The sequence below is a fragment of the Electrophorus electricus genome, chromosome 13, assembly GCF_013358815.1.
Source record: "Electrophorus electricus isolate fEleEle1 chromosome 13, fEleEle1.pri, whole genome shotgun sequence".
In the NCBI taxonomy this organism is placed as follows: Eukaryota; Metazoa; Chordata; class Actinopteri; order Gymnotiformes; family Gymnotidae; genus Electrophorus; species Electrophorus electricus.
Window position 1 is genome coordinate 6,105,174 of NC_049547.1, and position 18,305 is coordinate 6,123,478.

At 40.3% G+C, this 18,305-nt stretch overlaps 1 long non-coding RNA gene across 1 annotated transcript; it reads left to right on the forward strand.

Annotated features, from left to right (window-relative positions):
* Positions 1–15,105: 15,105 nt before the first annotated feature.
* LOC113579869 lies at positions 15,106–17,432 on the forward strand. The gene is made up of 2 exons (XR_003410918.2): positions 15,106–15,267; positions 15,420–17,432. It is a non-coding gene; the product is annotated as an uncharacterized LOC113579869 (long non-coding RNA).
* Positions 17,433–18,305: the final 873 nt, after the last annotated feature.

Here is an 18,305-nt window from a genome sequence, read left to right on the forward strand (position 1 = left end):
ACAGAAACAGACTGAGGGCGAGAAAAGTGCGGGGAGGGAGGATGAGGATTACAAATACGCAAAATAGACCAGGCCAGGGACAAAGGGACAGGAACAGGGACACAAGGATGGGCACAGGGACTGGAACAGGCACAGAAACAGGCACAGGGACAGACAATACAACAGGAGGAAAAATAAAACCAGGCAACAGAAAAGGCAACAACAATGGGGCAGAAGGAGCAGACAGCAACGGAGAAACAAGAGGCATACGGGAAACAGGAGAAACAGGCCGAGGCAATACGGGCGGGAACCCAGGGGTGGAGGCAGTAGAAGACGCAGGAGAGCTTCGAGGAGCGACCAGAGGGACAGGCCTGGCACGAATCACGGGAACTGGCTTGGCACGTGGCACGGGGACTGGCCTGGCATGAGGAGCTCTAACCATTGCCAAAAATAGTACTGATGAACTGGAAATCAAGGAGAACTACTAAGATTACTCACTGGAAAAATTATTTATAGACTATGTATCATAAGAACACCTTTCAGCTTTGTTCAGAATCCACTGAATTCAGGATGACTTGTTAACATTCATTAACTTTCTGCAAAAGTAATATCCCAAACTCAATCTGAACTCAACCGATATGAAATAATAATCTAACCAGCTCAGTTCTCTTAATAATTCATACATAAACAGCCACTCCACATAGCTATCCTTTTTACAAATGCTCCCCCCACATGTGCATGCACACACACACACACATACGCATGCACACATAATCAACTAATACTATAGTAAATAGATATTATTTATAAATCTGTATTTCCCTATGCATAAATGTTAAATGTCAAATTATTTTTCTTTGCCCCCCCCCCCTTTTTTGAGGGAAGAGTATTACCACAATAGACAGTTTTTCACTTTTAAGTACTGACTCTCAGACTTAAATAAACATGTAGTGTTTTGCTTATTTGTAATTTTGTTGTTCAAATTAAAAAATAATTGTATTGAACCTGTGTATCTATGTGGAAAGGCAGTATAGGAAACCCCTCTGAAAGTGTGTAAAAGGCTCAAGGGTCTCTAAGATGCTGACCATACTCCACAGGATTAATGAGGCTGGGTAATTAAGTTAATTGTCCTCCAGTGCATTTGACTTGCTTCAGCTTTGGAGAAAAAAAGTTTGTGTTAAGGGTCTTTCTGGGTGTGAGACACAGATGCATGACTTGTGCTGACAGGTATGTGCCCAGCCATGAAAAGTTTGATTGAGAAGTTTGATGTATGCTTGATGTATAGCTGTCACATTAACTGAGCAGTGAATGGAGGCCCAGTGCTTCATATTTCTATAAAAACCTCATTACTGCAGGAACCAAGGACTTAATTTTACAGTGCATTCAATCTCATACGCACACCAATTGCTTTTGGAGCTCATAAAAAATTAATAAGACTTAATTTAGGCACATTTCACATTAGATCCTGTGTGTAATCTTGTGTGAATGGGTTGTGAAGATATCTTGGAGATCTGCTTTGTTTATGCAATTGTAACAGTGGAACCAAATACCCCTATCTTGGCTCCTAGATTTTAAAAAAGTCTTGAAGAACATTTGGCTTCAATCAGTTTGTCTTTTTTTTTTTGTAGGGAGCTCTAATGTCCATAACTCACTTACCATTTAAAATGTCCTTTTATAGACTGGAACACTTCAAACACGTCACGTACCTAATCACCTTTCTTTTAATTCTCAGAAATGACATTTCTAATGTTTTGGTTCCAGTGTTCTAGTGGTTTGGAATGGTGTATAGAGGTAAAGACATAGCTTAATTTTGATGGGTGACATGACACATCCGAGCAGGCATCAGTGAGTGTTGCAATAAAAATAGATGTACAAGTGTTCATGTGATGTACCCATTAGCACATGAGGAGTTGCAGGCTGTAGCATCTAACACTCAGTAGTAACTGTAAACTTTACAGATCTAACCAAAACATTTGAAAGCATAAATTGTTTGTAGGGATGTGTGGAAAATACAGTTTAGTTATTTGTTGAGAAGACTCCTTCTCCATCAGGGTTCTGAACAGAGATGGTGTTGATCCAAAATCACATATTGGAATCAGGACAGAAACGTATTGGAACGGTATCAATATTGGCTGAAATTCAAATGCAGGATGCTGGTATCGGATTAGCACAGAAAAACTGGTATCATGCCATCTCTAGCTCTGAAGTAAAAAAAAAAACAAAAAAAAGAGGATGAAGGGCCAAGATTAGAAAGAAATAAGCTTTTACTTCTTATGTTTTTTTATGCTTGTTTCTATGATTTTAACAGAAGTGCAGTTGTGTTGTATTTGAGGTGCATTGTGTTGAAATTGAGGTTTGACATTGAGAACAAGATTGAAGGATAATATCACCATTTGCCATATTTACACGAACAATTTGATCAGCTCAAAAAGTGGGGGAAAGTGCTGGTACTCCTGACACTTATTCATATGTCTGCATGTGCATTGACAAATCATTAAATATTACATGCCGAATCACCTGGAGAGAGTTGTGGGCAATCGATGTGAGTCCATTTTTGCTCAGAGCAACTTACGACATCATTCCAACCCCACAAAACCTTGGACAGTGGGTCAGTGAAAATCCTAGATGTAAATTATGTTGGCACACTAAAGCATATTTTATTGGCATTTAATGTTAGTTTGTCACAGAAACGATATACATAGAGACATAATCAGGTGCTTAGCGCATTTGTTTTTTTGATAAGTGTAGAGAGGTTAAAACTTTGTCCAGTAGTGATATGGATAAAGAGGTTAAGTTTGTGTGTGAGGTACAGTGTATTGGAGAGCAAGTGTGGGGTGGAGGGCTAAACCTGTTAAGGGGGAAATGATCCCGATTGTATCATAACATAAATAAAATACAGTTGGAAGACCAAATTAAGATGGAAAATAAAATAAATCAATCAGAAATAGAACATGAAATTACAGTAACATATAACATTTCCCTAGAACTACAAGAAACCAGGAAAGCCATTGACAGGTTTCTCAAATATACAGAGGATGGAACTTTAAGGTTTTCCAAAGAGATTCTATAAGATGAGGAACAATGCCAATCATCTTTTAATTTTGTAATGGCCAGGCTAATTATGTGGTTTACATTTATCCTCATTGTCAGAAGATATCAGATGTTATAGAAGCTGAAATATGACAGACATGATTTATCCCTGGCAGATAAGATTTACGAATATTAAATGTTATAACCTCAAGAAAAAAATTCTAACTTAATTAGTTTTGATATACAGAGAGCATTTGATACTGTGAACTGGCAATTTTGTACAAAACGCTGGCTGCTATGCGATTTCATCTTATGTTTGTGGATTGGGTACAAATGCAAAGTCACATGTTAGAGTGATTAGATTCCATTCAGAATTTTTTTCCTTGTCCAGGGTCTGGCAGGGGAATTTTCAGTCTCCTGCTTTTTGATTTAAGTATTGAACTAATATTAATAAGACAAAATTATACTATTAATGGTTCAAAAGATGAAGGTCAAGCAGAATATAAGTCTGGTAAAACTGATTACATTTCTCCCAAGAAATACAATAGACACCTCCTACTGCAATACGTGAGAAGGAATGGGCAATAACTTCAGAACTGTGAAATGAATGAAATGTTATGATTTAAACAATTACTTTTTCTAATATAAACTGGTGTCACCTCCTAGAACTTCAGAAGAATTTTGCTTGCATGGCTGATGATGGACCTCTGTCTGAAACATCCTTTTTCTCAGGATGCCTTGTGCACTTCACTCTCTCTCACACTCTCTCGCTCTCTCTCTGTGTATGTGTGTATGTGTGTGTATATATATATATATATATATATATATATATATATATATATATATATATATATATACACACACACATTCATACATGCGTGTGTGTGTGTGTATTTAGAGTTCCCTTCCTTGCTTTTCCAAGTATTGCCCACAACCTTGTTGTAACCTTGTTGTTTTTACACTGTGTGCCTTCTGCCTTCTCATCCCTAAGTGCCCCTACCACATGCATTTCGACAGGTAATTCTGAGCACTTGCGCATACCTGGCTCCCCCTGATAAGTATGATGGCTCAGCAGGAAAGTGTACTTTTTTTTTAAATGCAGCGCTTTATTCAGTTCTCTTCCTTTCTAGATTGCCACCCCACAGACTCTAAGTAGCATTTCAGTTATTTCCTCTACTGGTAAAGGTCTTGATTGAGCAACTGCTATAAACCATCATCACACCACAGCGTTTAGTCTGTCATTTGCAGATTTTGAGATTATTTAAGGGAAGACTTTGAACATCCAGTTGCAGGGGAAAATGCAACTGAACATGAATAGGGCCATTGCCCTGCTGCAGATTTGACTAGAGTGCTAAGGTGAGCACTGCATCAGTACAACTAATTTGTCATTAGGGAATGAGCAAACTTCACTGTGTATCATTCCTGTCATTGTGGCATTGGGTATCCTTCATTCTGAAAGCATATGTCTTTACATAACCCATTCACCTAAGATCCCAATAGCTTTAGGATTACCTTTTCTGGCCCAAAATAACCTCACCTTCTTGTGGTGAACAGGGGAGCTCACATCATGGAGTCCACAATGTATTACCTCTTGCATGCCCCTGCCACGTAGATCCACCACCAAAATAGGCACCGCAGTCTCATTCTGTCCTCAGTATAGACACTTAGGTGAGGGGTTTTGTAAAGTAAGGCCCACTGAACTCCCCATGCCTCAGACCATAAATCCATTGACATGCTACAAGGTAACATCTACTTGCTGTAGAGCTTACCCCAGTCTCTTCCAGAAATGCAGGCTATGGAGGGATACAATAAGGAGGCCCTAGTAATTGGCTACATTTGACCCTCCAGCTATGTTGCTGCTGCAGATTATTTTTTTAATTGAGAAAATAGATGATGGTTTTAGACCTTGCATTGTTTAGGGCTCCTAATGCTGTCACTATTTAAAAAAAAGAAAAGAAAAAAAAGCGTAAATCTTTTCACCTCTTTATTAGAACAAAGGAGCAAATATCTTAACCATCTTCGACCTCATGTGCGTTGAAGTCCTTTTGTTCATGTTTGTGAAGGTGATGCATGGAAGACATGCTCAGTCACTCTGTCATTGCATGCAAAGGTTCCATTTTAATCTATTTCTCCAGTGATTCTGAGCATGTTTGTCACAATGCTCTCTGCAGACTTTTTGAACACAAGCTCTTTGTCAGACAAGAAAAGTGTAAATGCCATAAGGCATCTATTGCCTTTTTGGATTGCAAAATAAGACAAAATGGGGCGGAGATATATAACAAAAGTTAGAGCAGCTGTAGAGTGACCACAGCCATAGACAATTAAGCAACTGGTGGTTTTTGACTTTGCACATTTTTACTGGTGTTCTATAAGACATTTTTGCTGTTTCCACTCCACTCCTTTGCTACTGATGAGTCAACTGCATAGGTTGATATGAACTGATGCAACTAACCAGGTATTCAGTGATGTCAAAGCACTCTTTACTACGTGTACCAAAGCAACAAGATTTCGCTCTCCCCATTGAGGAAGTGGATGCCTCTGAACCATGGGTTGGTGCAGTATTTTCCAATCAGAGAGGCCTACCTGAGAAACTGTATATATGTGCTTCTTGTTCATATAAGATGCCTGTTGCTGAGTGCAACTATGATGTGGGCATTAGAGAACTGCTAACGTTTAAGAATACTCCTGATGAATGGCATCATTGGCTAAAGGGCACATCCTTTTCTTATCTTATCTCTCAAAAATGTGAAATATATTTGGACCACCAAATGCCTCAGCTCCCACCAAGCCAGATGGGCATTGTTCTTCACACATTTATATACACGTCTCCCTAACATACATCACCTCCTGCACCATTGTCTTCTGCTCTGTCTATAGTGATCTTGCCTCTTTTTAGCACCACCATTCACAGCCTATACCTCCTCCACACTGAGCATTTACACATCACGCGATATGAATGTCCCCTGCCCCCAACTCAGGACCAGCCCAGCAGCAGAGTACCAACATTCACTGCTGACCAGGTGAAGAAGGAACTGAGAAAACTAAAACAGTGTAAAGCCACAGGACTGGATGGCATTGAGCCTAAGGTCCTGAAACTCTGTGCTGAGCAGCTGTGTGTAATCTTCCAGTACATCTTCAGCCTAAGCCATTGTGCCATTGTGGGGTGTATCAGGAATGGACAGGAGGCTGAATAAAGGGAAGCTGGTGTCAGATTTTGTCCACTGCTGTGAACTGAATCAGCTGCAGCTCAACATCAGTAAGACGAAGGAGATGGTGGTGGACTTTAGGAAACTAAGACCTCCCCTGTCACCAGTCACCATCAATGATTGGGGAAGTTTAGGTAGCTAGTACTTACAAGTATGTGGGCATGCACTTGGACAAAAAACTGGACTGGAGTTCTAACACCTGTGCAGTGTTGAAGAAAGGACAGAGCTGTCTGTACTTTCTGAGGAGACTGAGGTCCTTTGGAGTGTGCACTAAACTCCTTCAGACGTTCTACCATTCAATTGCCAATAGTGTCATATTCTATGCTGTTATGTGCTGGGGCAACAACATCAACAAAAATGCAACAAACAAGCTGATCAAGAAGTCTGGCTCTGTTGTATGGGTCAAACTGAACACTGTAGGTTAAGGCAGTAAAATGGACTCTTAATAAGCTGCTAGCCATTATCGACAGTGCATCAAACCCCCTGTACACTATAGTGGACAAACAAAGAAGAACATTCAGTGGAAGACTAAGCAGTGCCCTGTGAGATTTTTTCTACCTATTGCAATAAGACTCTATGAGTCTGCTTACTGCAGGGACACCACTGAGCTCCTGCTGCCTGAACTCTACTGAGCTACTCCAGCACAGTCCAGAAAGTAGAAATAAAATGAACTTTAGTAACAGATCAGTTAAAAGTAATAGAGAAAATGAGTGCATCATAATAGTATAAATGATGGTTTGAACTGGACATAAAAGAGTAGTATGTTACTATTCAGTTCAAAATATATCAACTGGCTTGTATTATGATGGACTCATTTTCACTGTTACTTTAATCTGATCTGTTACTAAAGTTCAGTTTATTTCTACTCTCTAGATTTTGCCACTGTGACTCAAACAGTTAATAATATTTTACTCCATTAGTGCAATAATTACTTATGCTGTGTAACGCGAGGAGGCAGAGTAGGATCCGGGGATGAGTTGCATGAAACGAAGTGGTTCTTCACACAAAACATCGAACATAGTGCTCAGGCACATCTAAGATTAAACACCAACAATATTCACACTCGCACATTAACAATACACAACGAGGAGCAGGTGTGAATCACGGGGTGGGCGTGGCCATATGGATGATCTCACACACGCACACACATTTATAACTAGAGTATATTTATTCAATAAACAGAGATAGAAGAACATGCATAAAAATAATTAAAGTTTTCTTAATGACTAGAGGTATTGAGTCTTCTAAAATCACTATAGTATAAGATATGTAGCAAATGAAGTAACCAAAACTAACAAACACAAACTAGATTCATGGTGAACCAAAGTGGCTACCTAATAAGAGAAAGAAAAGGATGAAAGAAAAGAAAAACTGTTTAAGCAACCTGTGAGGATGAAAAACTTGGCAGTCTACTTAGAAAACCAAACACGACCAACAAAGGAAACTCATTAACCAGTCAATAGTCATGGTGAGAGAGCATGACTAAAAGTGTAACAGGAAAACTTAGGATAAAAAGAAACTGTTGTGAAACAACTTTGAGGATTGAGGAAGCTGCACTGCAGATGGGAGGAAACGAGTTACTGATCTAATTTTGATATTTAAACTGTAGCATTACTGTTTATGCTAACTGGTAACATAAAAGAAGTAATGCCTGTCCTTATGACTCATTGGGCTCTATCATGTCAAATCGTCTGGGTGTCACTGAGAGAGTGTGTCACATTGCTGGCTTGTCCCTGCACAAGTAATGTAGGCCAATGACGAAGAGGCTTCTTGATCCGTGGGATTGGATTTTCTGAGCTGGCTTGGTTAGAGACTCCTAGGAGTTTTGGGTGGTCATGAGTCCTGTCCTTGCTTTTGATTATGATTCTGGAATGGTTTATTTCTGGACATACAATGAATCTTCAGTGACAATCAGCACAGCAAGGTGAGTTTGACTGTGAGTTTGCCTGTCATGTGAATTCTGAAGAACACAAACTAAAATATAAGAAATTAAACAGAACCAAAGAAACAAAGAAAATATAAAGAACAAAATAGGGTGATGGAATTCAAGCCTGTTCTAACCACTTGGTGAGAGGTTATTGACGTAGTCTCAACTTTGAGATGACGCGGGGGGTCACTCATAGACCTCCCCTTCCCTGCTTCATACTTTGCATATTCATGCATATTCAACTGCTTTAGTTTTCATGATGGGGAAAATAATTCCTCTAGGACATTCTAGTAAGATCCACCACGAATCAATAAACCAAGAGAAAATCATACGTTTACTACACATTTCTACCTCATGGTCTTAAAAGTAAAATTTTAAACAAAGTATCAAACCCTAGGATGCATGAAGCAATTTAATTCCTTTCCCATTTTCTTGAATTTACAAACTACATATTTTAATATATTTTGTTTAATTGGTTCACATAAGATTATAGTAAACACAATTAGGAGCGATTAACAATTTGTTTACATTAAACATGAAGAAAGACACATACAAGTGAATTGATCAGGATGAATAATGCAACATACAAGTGAATTGATCAGGATGATTAATGCAACTTAATAAGGAATAAGTAATGAAAAGAATAATGAAACAATGGACACATCAAATAATAGAAGCAAACACCACGATTTGAAGATTATATTAAATAGCCATACACTACTGGCTGATTAACATTTTAAATCATAGTAGGTTAAAAGCAAATCTGAGGGAAGGAGAAACATGTATATCTGTGAACATATCTCTGTGAGATGAGAAAAGCTGTTTGTCCTAGTAAGGGTTTGAGTTTGATGGAATTTATGGTCATAGTTCCTTGAAGTATAGCCATGCTGGCAAAAGTTTCCTGCATTCCAATCTGTGGGTTTATGACAACCAAGAAGAGGGGAAAGGTCAGAAAGCTAGGCCAGTGCGATAAGCCACAAGATTTTTTATGGCTTTATTGCTCGGTGCCAGAGGAGTCCTGGTTCCTGTCTGTGGGCCAGGGGTGAGAGAAAGCTCACCCTGACCAGATCAAAGTTTTATCAGAGAGATAATGTGTAGTCTATCTTCAATACACCGTAATAGATTGGTTCCTCAAAGCATCTTGTTCCCCTTCCTAAGTATCCTATGGCTATGGAGATGGCTGAGTGCCTTTATAATGAGGTTTTCAGGACATATGGCCTCCTTGAGGATACAGTGTCTGACAGAGGTGCTCAGTTCATCTCACACAGCTTTCTGTGCCAAGCTGCAGATCAGTATCACCCTCTCCTCTAGCTACCATCCATAGAGAAATGACCAGGTGGAGAGGTTGAATTAGAATATTGGGTGGTTCCACCCCCCACTCCCCTGGGACTTTGAGGCCTATACAGTTTGCGGACAACTGGGAGAAGTATGGCCCTGAGGAGCACTCATGGCTCACTACTAGGGCCATTCTTGACCCCTCCCTCAACTCAGAATTCACCTAGGACCTTCCTGAATGGGTGGTGTCTAGTGGGGACCCATTGGGGCTTCAGGTGCTGCTCATTGAGGTGGGGTTTTGTCACACTGGCTCATGGCAATGACACAGCCAACCACCGGAGGTGTGCCCTTACCAAAATATTAGTCATACCATCACCCTTCATTCTATCTTTCTGTGCAGTTTTTGCCCCAACGCTGTTGTGTGGAATTCTGAGCCTTTCTAGTATGTTTTCTTCTCATGTTTTGAACATAGACTCTGTGTCTTACATTTTGGATTACCGCTTGGTTTAGATTGTTGTATTATGTCCGTGTGGATTCTGACCATTGTCTGTCTTTTTGCTAATGTTCTCTGAAATGTATTTGTGGACTTGTATGAGGTTTAACAATACACATGTTTCCTTACCAATGTGCAGAGCACACTTTGTTGCAAGTTTCCTACAGCAGTATCTGTAATTCCTAAACCAAATATGCTCCAAATGTTGCTGCAGTAGTCATGCCTTTTTTTGCTGTTGATTCTATTTGCCTTACTCTGGTCAACAGCATGTGAAAAAGAAGAAAATGTCTGCCTTTCTGACATTTCATCAGCAGTTTGCCTATAATAGCTCTGCGAAATAACTTGCTCTTGGATGAACACCCTCTGACTACACAGCAGTTTTATTAGCTGCTCCTAACACCCTGGTTTGATTTCCTGTCAAACCAATTAAAAACAAAATCCTCCTTTCTTTACTCAGTAATCACCTCCATTATGTTCAGAACCTTCACAATAAAGATGTACAAAATGCCTTACTGCTTTGTTTGAAAGGTGAATTTGTCATTTCATGTTTTTTTCCAGAGTTCAGACAGAACTCTGCCTCCTCTGATCTAATCCTGGCAAGGCCTTCCAGACCCGATTACATTTTTGGAGGTGATGGGACATGTTGATTCTCCTTCTCTCCTCTTTGCTCTTGTCTCTGAGCTCCCTGCTAAGCTTCCTGGCCCACTTCTTTCCATGACAGAATCAGGGCAGCATCGTTTCCCTGCACGAGCCATGGGGTACACTGCAAAAGGGGGAAGCACAGTTAGAATACATGGCTTGTTAAGAAAACAAGCTGTAAATGACCTCCTGCTCCCTGAAGACAGAAAAAGGATTAATGACATGAAGGCAAAGATCCATCTTGCCTCTGTCTCCCTCATTCAGAACAGTCTCTCTCACTCAGCCACTGAGGGAGCTCATGACTGGGCTGGACAATGGTTTTCATGTGACAGTGTGGGGAGCATTGCACTGAAGGCAGTGTCCAAAGTGTACAAGGACTCACTGTATATTTAATGGTGCCAGAGGAAGAGAAAAGGAGCACATTGACCATGCAGATGGCGAGCTTGGCATGTAAGCATCCATCCAAGCCTCCATCCTGCCTAGCACAAAACCCCTAACAATGAGGTGTTTAACTAAACAAACAGCAAAATGAGTTTTATGAGACCCTTAGTAGCTGTGCAGTCTATAGAAAAGTGGTAGAGAAGGGGGGCAAAGCAATAACTGTTGATATGTAAGAGTAGGTAAGAGATGGCAGGCCTTTGCATTTTAAATGTCAGAAAATTGACTGCCTGCCTTGTATGTTTTCTCCTGTGTCAGCAAGCACACCACTCTTTCACACTTTGCCTTACAGTCTCGACATTTTTCTTTGCTCCACTTCAAATTAGACTTTAAAATGTTTTCACTTTACTGTTAAATGGTGGCAGACTGGGTGAACACATGGTGCACACATGCATCTGGGTGTCCCCTCACCTTATCAGGACTTGTGCAAAAACACTTCATGTCAATAACCCAAAATAATTCACGGTTAATTTCTTGCTTCCTTAACAGGAAAGCAGGCAAGACTGAAATACTCTGGCTTGTTAATCAGCTTTCATGAGATGAATTGTAATCTCTTTTGACAGGGGAACCATCTGTGTAATTTCAAAAGAACAGCGTGAAGGTTCTTGTGCCAGCGACACAAGTAGCTGTAGTGACATTGTTTCCCAGTGTGAACCAGCCTACACTTCTCATCTGCATTCTGCCTGCAGAACCACACACCATGTCTGCTCTAGCATGGCCACCTACACATAGAGGGTCTGGAAGCATATGCACTCTCACCCACACACAAAACTGCTTTATGCAGTGTTCCAGCTAATGCAGAGTAACTAGAGGTCACAGATGTTAATTAAGTACTAAACTAAAATTTCTTCCTCAGTGAGGGTTCAGGGGTCTTGCTCTAACTGCTACTGACACCTTGTTAATGTCACCCAGTGTGTACTCTGGCCTGGACAAATGAGACTATAAACACTGTAAATTCTCTGGCATGTTGTCCATATCTGTTAGAGCTTATTTATTGTTTGTTCTAAGGTGTGTTTGCATGCTTTTGTGCAGGAACTGATTTCTCACCTCATGAGTCTGTAGCAGTCATAAATCCTCTGGAGCAGTGTGTGTATGACATATTAATACATGCAGGTATACACACACACACACAAATACAGAGAGAGAGAGAGAGAGAGAGAGAGAGAGAGAGAGAGAGAGAGAGACAGAGACTGACTGACTTCTGCTTTACTCCACCCTCCTTACATCTCAGATATTCTTTCTATATTTATTCCTTATAATCTGCATGGTGTCTACAAGTGAATTGAATTCTGATACCTGGACTTGTGCAATGAAAACTCTCTCCATCATATGTGAACAATGGTTATAATAATAAGAAATATAATAATCTGAAGTATGAACAAGACTTAATTAATGATGCAGACTAATATCAAAATATTACTTGAAAAAAATAACATAGCTGTGTTATAAGTATGTAAAGTAATGGGAAAGACTAGCAGCTCTGCAGTATTACAGTTCTAGTTCAGTGTCTCAGGGAGACGAGAGATAAGTGTGAAAAATGGAAGAGGCAATCCCATTTCTTTGAAGTGATGTGGGAGTACTTTAATAAGGCCCAGTGCTTTAATGCGAATAACAGAGTTGTTGGTCAGGTCCAGGCGTAGAGAAGCAAAACTGTTCAACTAATTGTTGATTTCACTTCCAATTTACAATCAAAAGTAAAATTGATTGTTTCAGGTGGTCTAAGGAACTTTCTTCTAGTCTACAGTCAATTATAAATCAATTAGAGGCTTTTTATATCTGGCTGTGGTTTCAAGTGCTTTTCTATCAACTCACACTGCATGTCACAGTTAATTATAAGCAAACCCAACACAGGCCTGCAGTGCTTTGCAAATGCCTTCATAAAAGGGCAAGAGATCTGCTATATTGAAAATATGGAAGCAAAAAGGTGGGGAAAATAGTTGTCTGTTTTTAGGCATTTTGCTGAAAAGTATTGGCCATTTCAGGAAAGTCTTGTTAACTTGGAAAACTTACTCACTTGAAACATTTTCTGTCCTGATTATAATTGCAATTATCGATATTATGTGCTCTATTCTGTGCACAGCATGAGACATTGATAGCTGCAGTGTTTAAGATGTTCCTCATATAGTCTCTCTTACGCTCTGCTACTTTCTGTCTTGCTCACTTTCTCTCTATCACTCTGTCTGTGTCGCTCTCTCTTTCTTTCTCTCCCTCTCCGTCTCATGCTTTCATGCTTTCTTTGCCTCCATCTTTTATTCTCTTTATAGATAGTTAGCACTGTTTTTTGAGACAGTCCTCTTTAAAAGGCTATATAACTTATACTGGTTTACATTTCTTCACCTATGCATATGCCTCTGTTGGTAAGGATTATACTGATGGTGCTCAGAGTTTAGACAAAGAAAGAGATGGATGTTATTAAGAAGAGCAATGGGGGTAGAAGAGATTCCCAGCTGTTTTCACGCTTGCCTTTTTAATTACTTTTTGCTCTAAGAATGCTGAATTAGATCAGCTGAGCCATACTGCTTATTGGACAGGATTTGTATTTTTGGTTGGGGTGGTGAAAAAAATCAGAATAAATCAGAATCAGAACTGGGACAATATTGGGTAAGAGAATTCTATGATATAGATGTGTAGTGTAGTGTAGAGTGATCTTTGGTAACACATACTGATAAATTATAATTTGGTAATATTTCCAAAAAAATTTAATGTTGTGATATTAAAGTGCACAACATCATTATGCATTCATACCCATGCTACTGCTGACTCAAATTGATGACTTGTTTAAACAAAAGGAAGGTTACTAGCACTGATGTGCACTTTTTAATGCCACTTGATGCTATTACAATGCCATTACAATTATTTTGCATCTCATAAAGAACCAAGAAATGAGAATCAGATTATTAGCCTATTAGGAGCCTATTATTGAGTACTGAGATCTTTACTGAGATCTTTATTAAGTACTGAGATCTGTAGCCAATGCTAATATTTACCTAATTCATAAACCAATGACAAAAATGAGTATTGATTATGATGGCCACCAAGCAGAGGGTGTTTACTGTGACTTTGGTTATTAATGAAATACGAGGGGCTGCACTACTTCCTCACTTGGGATTTTTGTGTTATGTTTTGTTATTCTTACCCATGTGCATTGTTTGTTTTGTTCTCTCACTCTCTCCTACCCCCCCTTTGTTGACTATTTCTCCAGGTCCATGAGTGCTGGCCACAATACTAACCAACTCCCATTCGATCCTCTTTAATATTGGCCCTTTCTGTGAAGGGACAAGGTGCATGAATGGTGTCAGATAAGTCCCCCTTTTCCTTACCTGCTGCCTAGTGGTCTTACAAGCTCTTTTGTACATTTGCATAATTTGGCAGATGCTCTTTAATGATGCTATTCAAAGCAATTTACAAATTTTAGTAGTATGGCAGTACGTGTGCTCCATGGGAATCTAACGCATGACCTTGGTGCTACTAGTATCTTTCTCTACGTGCTCTATCAAGTGATTTTACCCCTACCCGCCCAGTACTTCTGTCGCTGCCTTTGCAGACTATGATTCTCATGATCTCCTCGCTCATTGTAATTTTCTTGTCTATTAGTTCCACCTGTTAATTCCCCTGTGGATTCTCTGTGCATTTAAACCTCACTGTGCACCTAGTTCTTTGCAAAGTCTTGCTCAGTGTTTTTTCTGGTTTTATCTGTCTGTTATCCTTACGCTGTTTTTGGATTACCCTTTGGTGTGTCTGAAACGCATTATATTAAAACGGGGTTTTACCAAACTTGTGCTCGACACTGCTTCTGCCTGCTCAGCCTGGCAGGTGTATTACAGGAGCATTTTCGTCAAGTAAGTCATGGTATGGCCCCTCCCCCCAAATGCCTCTGTGTGTGTGTGTGTGTGTGTGTGTGTGTGTGTGTGTTCGTCAAAGTGGCTACACCCTCCCTGTGTCTCACACCTGCTCCTCATTGTGTCATTAGCATACATGTCTATAAGTCTATCATTTACGCATTTGTGTTGTCGGTGTTTGACTATGATAGCCTGCGTGCTACGTCTTTGTTGTGTTGTGTTGTGTACAAATAAATATATGTGTTTGTTTAACATTACTCATCCATGCATCCTGCTTAGCCTCCTAGCGTCACAGAAACACCGACTGACTAAGGATGCCTGGGAAAGGGAAGAAAAAGAAGGGCAAGAAGGGAAGTAAATGACCTCCCATAGCCCTCGCAGGGAAGCCCTCCATTTTCTTGAGCATACTCCTGACTCCCACAGTAGAAGAGAGCAGTCCAGGTGAGTGTGGTCCTTCTGCGGACACTGGGGAGTCGTACGAAACCGGGACTGGTACAATGATGTCCTGTAGTCGGAGTCGGACTCCATAGACTCCTATTATGCCTCAGAGAGACCCTCACTCATCCTGGCCTCTCTCCCGAGGTCCACAACAGGGGAGGAACTCACTGGACGATTTTGGGGGAGCCCTGATTATGGTACGGGTCGGACTCTGCTGAGTCCTACAAAGATCAGCCGGATTACAAGCACTTGGAATTGGACTCTGCTGGGTCCTATGACCCCTACAAGGACGACCGTAAGAGCTGTGATGACTATGGAGGTATCCCCTTGGCGCAAGCAAACCAGACGCGAGACACCTAGAGGCGACCTCATTCGAGGAGAAAACTCTCTTCGCTAGGACACACAGCCCCGGAACTCTTGCACCCATAACGAAGCATCGTAGAGTCAGGAAGGAGGCGATACCAGTGCCCACTCCAGAGACGGGGAAGTTGGCTGGTGCGCCCCCTGTGCGGGACAGCAATGGTTGCCGCCCCCCAAATCGGCGAGGGGCGATTCCCCGCAGGTGGGTTGGACTGCAGCCCAGCCGACAACTGGGAAACAGCCCGGACTCTCATCGGCTTTCCTGGACTCGCTAACTTGTTAAATAATGTTGTATCCGTCCCAGTCACTTTATCCTTGTGACATTGATTGTACCGGTCGTTTTGTCCCCTTTGGTGTCTGTACCTGTTGGTTTTTCCGTCCGTGTATCTGTTGTTGTCTTGGTGCCTGTCCTTCCCCCTCTGTCTTGCTCGTGCTGGCCCGTGTTGGGTCGTTCGGTCCTCTGGCCTCGCCATTCGGCGTTGGTCTCGGGGATGCGGCCCAATAAGATGTTAACTTATTTATCTACTTTAATATATACCAATTATAAAGCACTATTAATATTCTAAAATAAACTGAGAGATGACTTATTACTGTTCTAGTACTCCATTTATAACAATAAAATGTTAATGCATATAAATACATAAACAAGCTTCAAAACCGAATCAGAGCTCTGTATTATCGTAATTGAGCTGAAATCTGATGGAATCTCCCAGTCTGTACTCAATATTTATGACCATAATACTTTTTAGCTGTTTGAAATATATTCTTAAGGGATAAAATGCATATACTTTTTGAATTAAGCAGTTTGATCTGTTAAAATATTTTCAAATTATTTTGCATGTCTGTTTAACAAAACTTTTCAGTGCTTAATTGCAAATAAACTTTAGTGGATAAAGTCTTTTGAACATTACCTACACATGTGGTATACACAATTATTTTAAATACATGTTATATAGGAACTCATAAAAGAAATTCAGGAAGAGAGTATTAATGCACTGGTTTATCCATTAATTCAGTAACTGATGGGTTCAAAGTTGGTTTCAGTATAAGACAACTATGAACAACCCTGAGCTCAGAATCCTCATGATGTTTGTTGAGACTTCTGAAGAAATATTTTCAGTTTCAGGGATATTTTTGTGTACTAAGTGGATGAAAGAAGAGTGTGGCCCATCCCCTCTCTCCTTCCCTCCCACTCTCTTTATGTTGCAGTGATTAAAGACCTGTCTGATTGTGAGCTCTTCTCAAAGTACTGGAATTGGGTTGAATAAATAATTCTAAGGTTTTGAAGTGGTAATGAAACAATACCTTCTGCTTTTAGCCCTTTTTCACATATAAGCTCACATATACTTTGAATCTTTTTATTTGGGATTTTGCTTCCTTTGTAATCAGAGAAATCCAAAACTTGTTTGTGAAAGCTTCTAAAACCCATGATGATACAGCTATGATAATACATTGCTTTTTTTGTGTGGGGGGGAAGGGGTGATTGGAAGTGCTATTTTTGATTTATTCTTTTTTATGTCTTTTTTTACTGAAGACACAATTACTTAAATATGTTTGCTTTACATCAACAATTAGATAACCATCAGATATAGTGAGGAAAGACACAGCACTAAATGACAAGCTCCTTGGTGGTACTAATAAGTAATTTTGGATTCCAGGCCCTCTCATCTTCTGAGTAATTGTGTGTGATATCATTATGATCTTTCACAGTAAATGCAACTGTAAATGCAATCCACCAGGACATGTTCACATGTGTTATAGCAAACAAATGTTTTGTGCATTTAATAAAATTATTGTTGTGTAAACAACTAATTGTGTATATAGTGTTAATCTGTAGGAATTTTAATTAACCCAACTGAGAACAAATGTACAGTAGGTCTGAAGAATAAAGTCTGTGTGAAGCGCTAGTAAGTAAGACTATGAAGTCCAATAACGTGGGTAGTGAGAGCCATGTCGTGTCCAAGGACTGTGTGCCCTCTGACTGTGTGCAATATTACTCTTTAACAGCACTGCAGAAGAATGACCATATTGTGGATCACAGCAACTTTTTTAGTCTGAATGTGGAGAGAAAAGACAACAAGTTCTAATTTAATTTCAGTGCCTAAGCTCATTGCTGAGTGAGGCAGTGAGCACTAGCCGAGATACATGCTCCGTCACACCCACCCCAGCAGAGACCTGCTCCTGCACACACACCCAGCAGAGATACTTGCTCCTTTACACCCACTCACCCCAGCAGTGAGACCTGCTCCTTCACACCTACCTATCCCAACAGAGACACCTGCTCCTTTACACCCACCCACCCCAGCAGCAGTGCTAAATGAAAGCAGTTCTTATTGTAGGCCTCAGGCACCACTTGTTCACAGCACACAGCAGACAAAAAAAGGAGGCCATCCTTTGATGTTCACGGTTAATGAGTTTTTTTTAGCACGTAGGCTGTGCTGGTGCCTCATTTGTTTTCATCTTCAATGTCGCCTCATTGACACCACTGTTCTGCTGCCCTGCTGGGACCTGGGGAGCTCTCTGCCCTGAGAATTTTTCACGTCAGCTCCACTGATAAGTGCAACATTTATATGAGATGAGAGACTGTGTATGTCTAGAGTTGGCTGTGTCATTAAATTCTATCTAGTTTACCAGCTACTGAGTCTTGCAAATGGTATAAATGAGTACCTGATGAGCCTTTT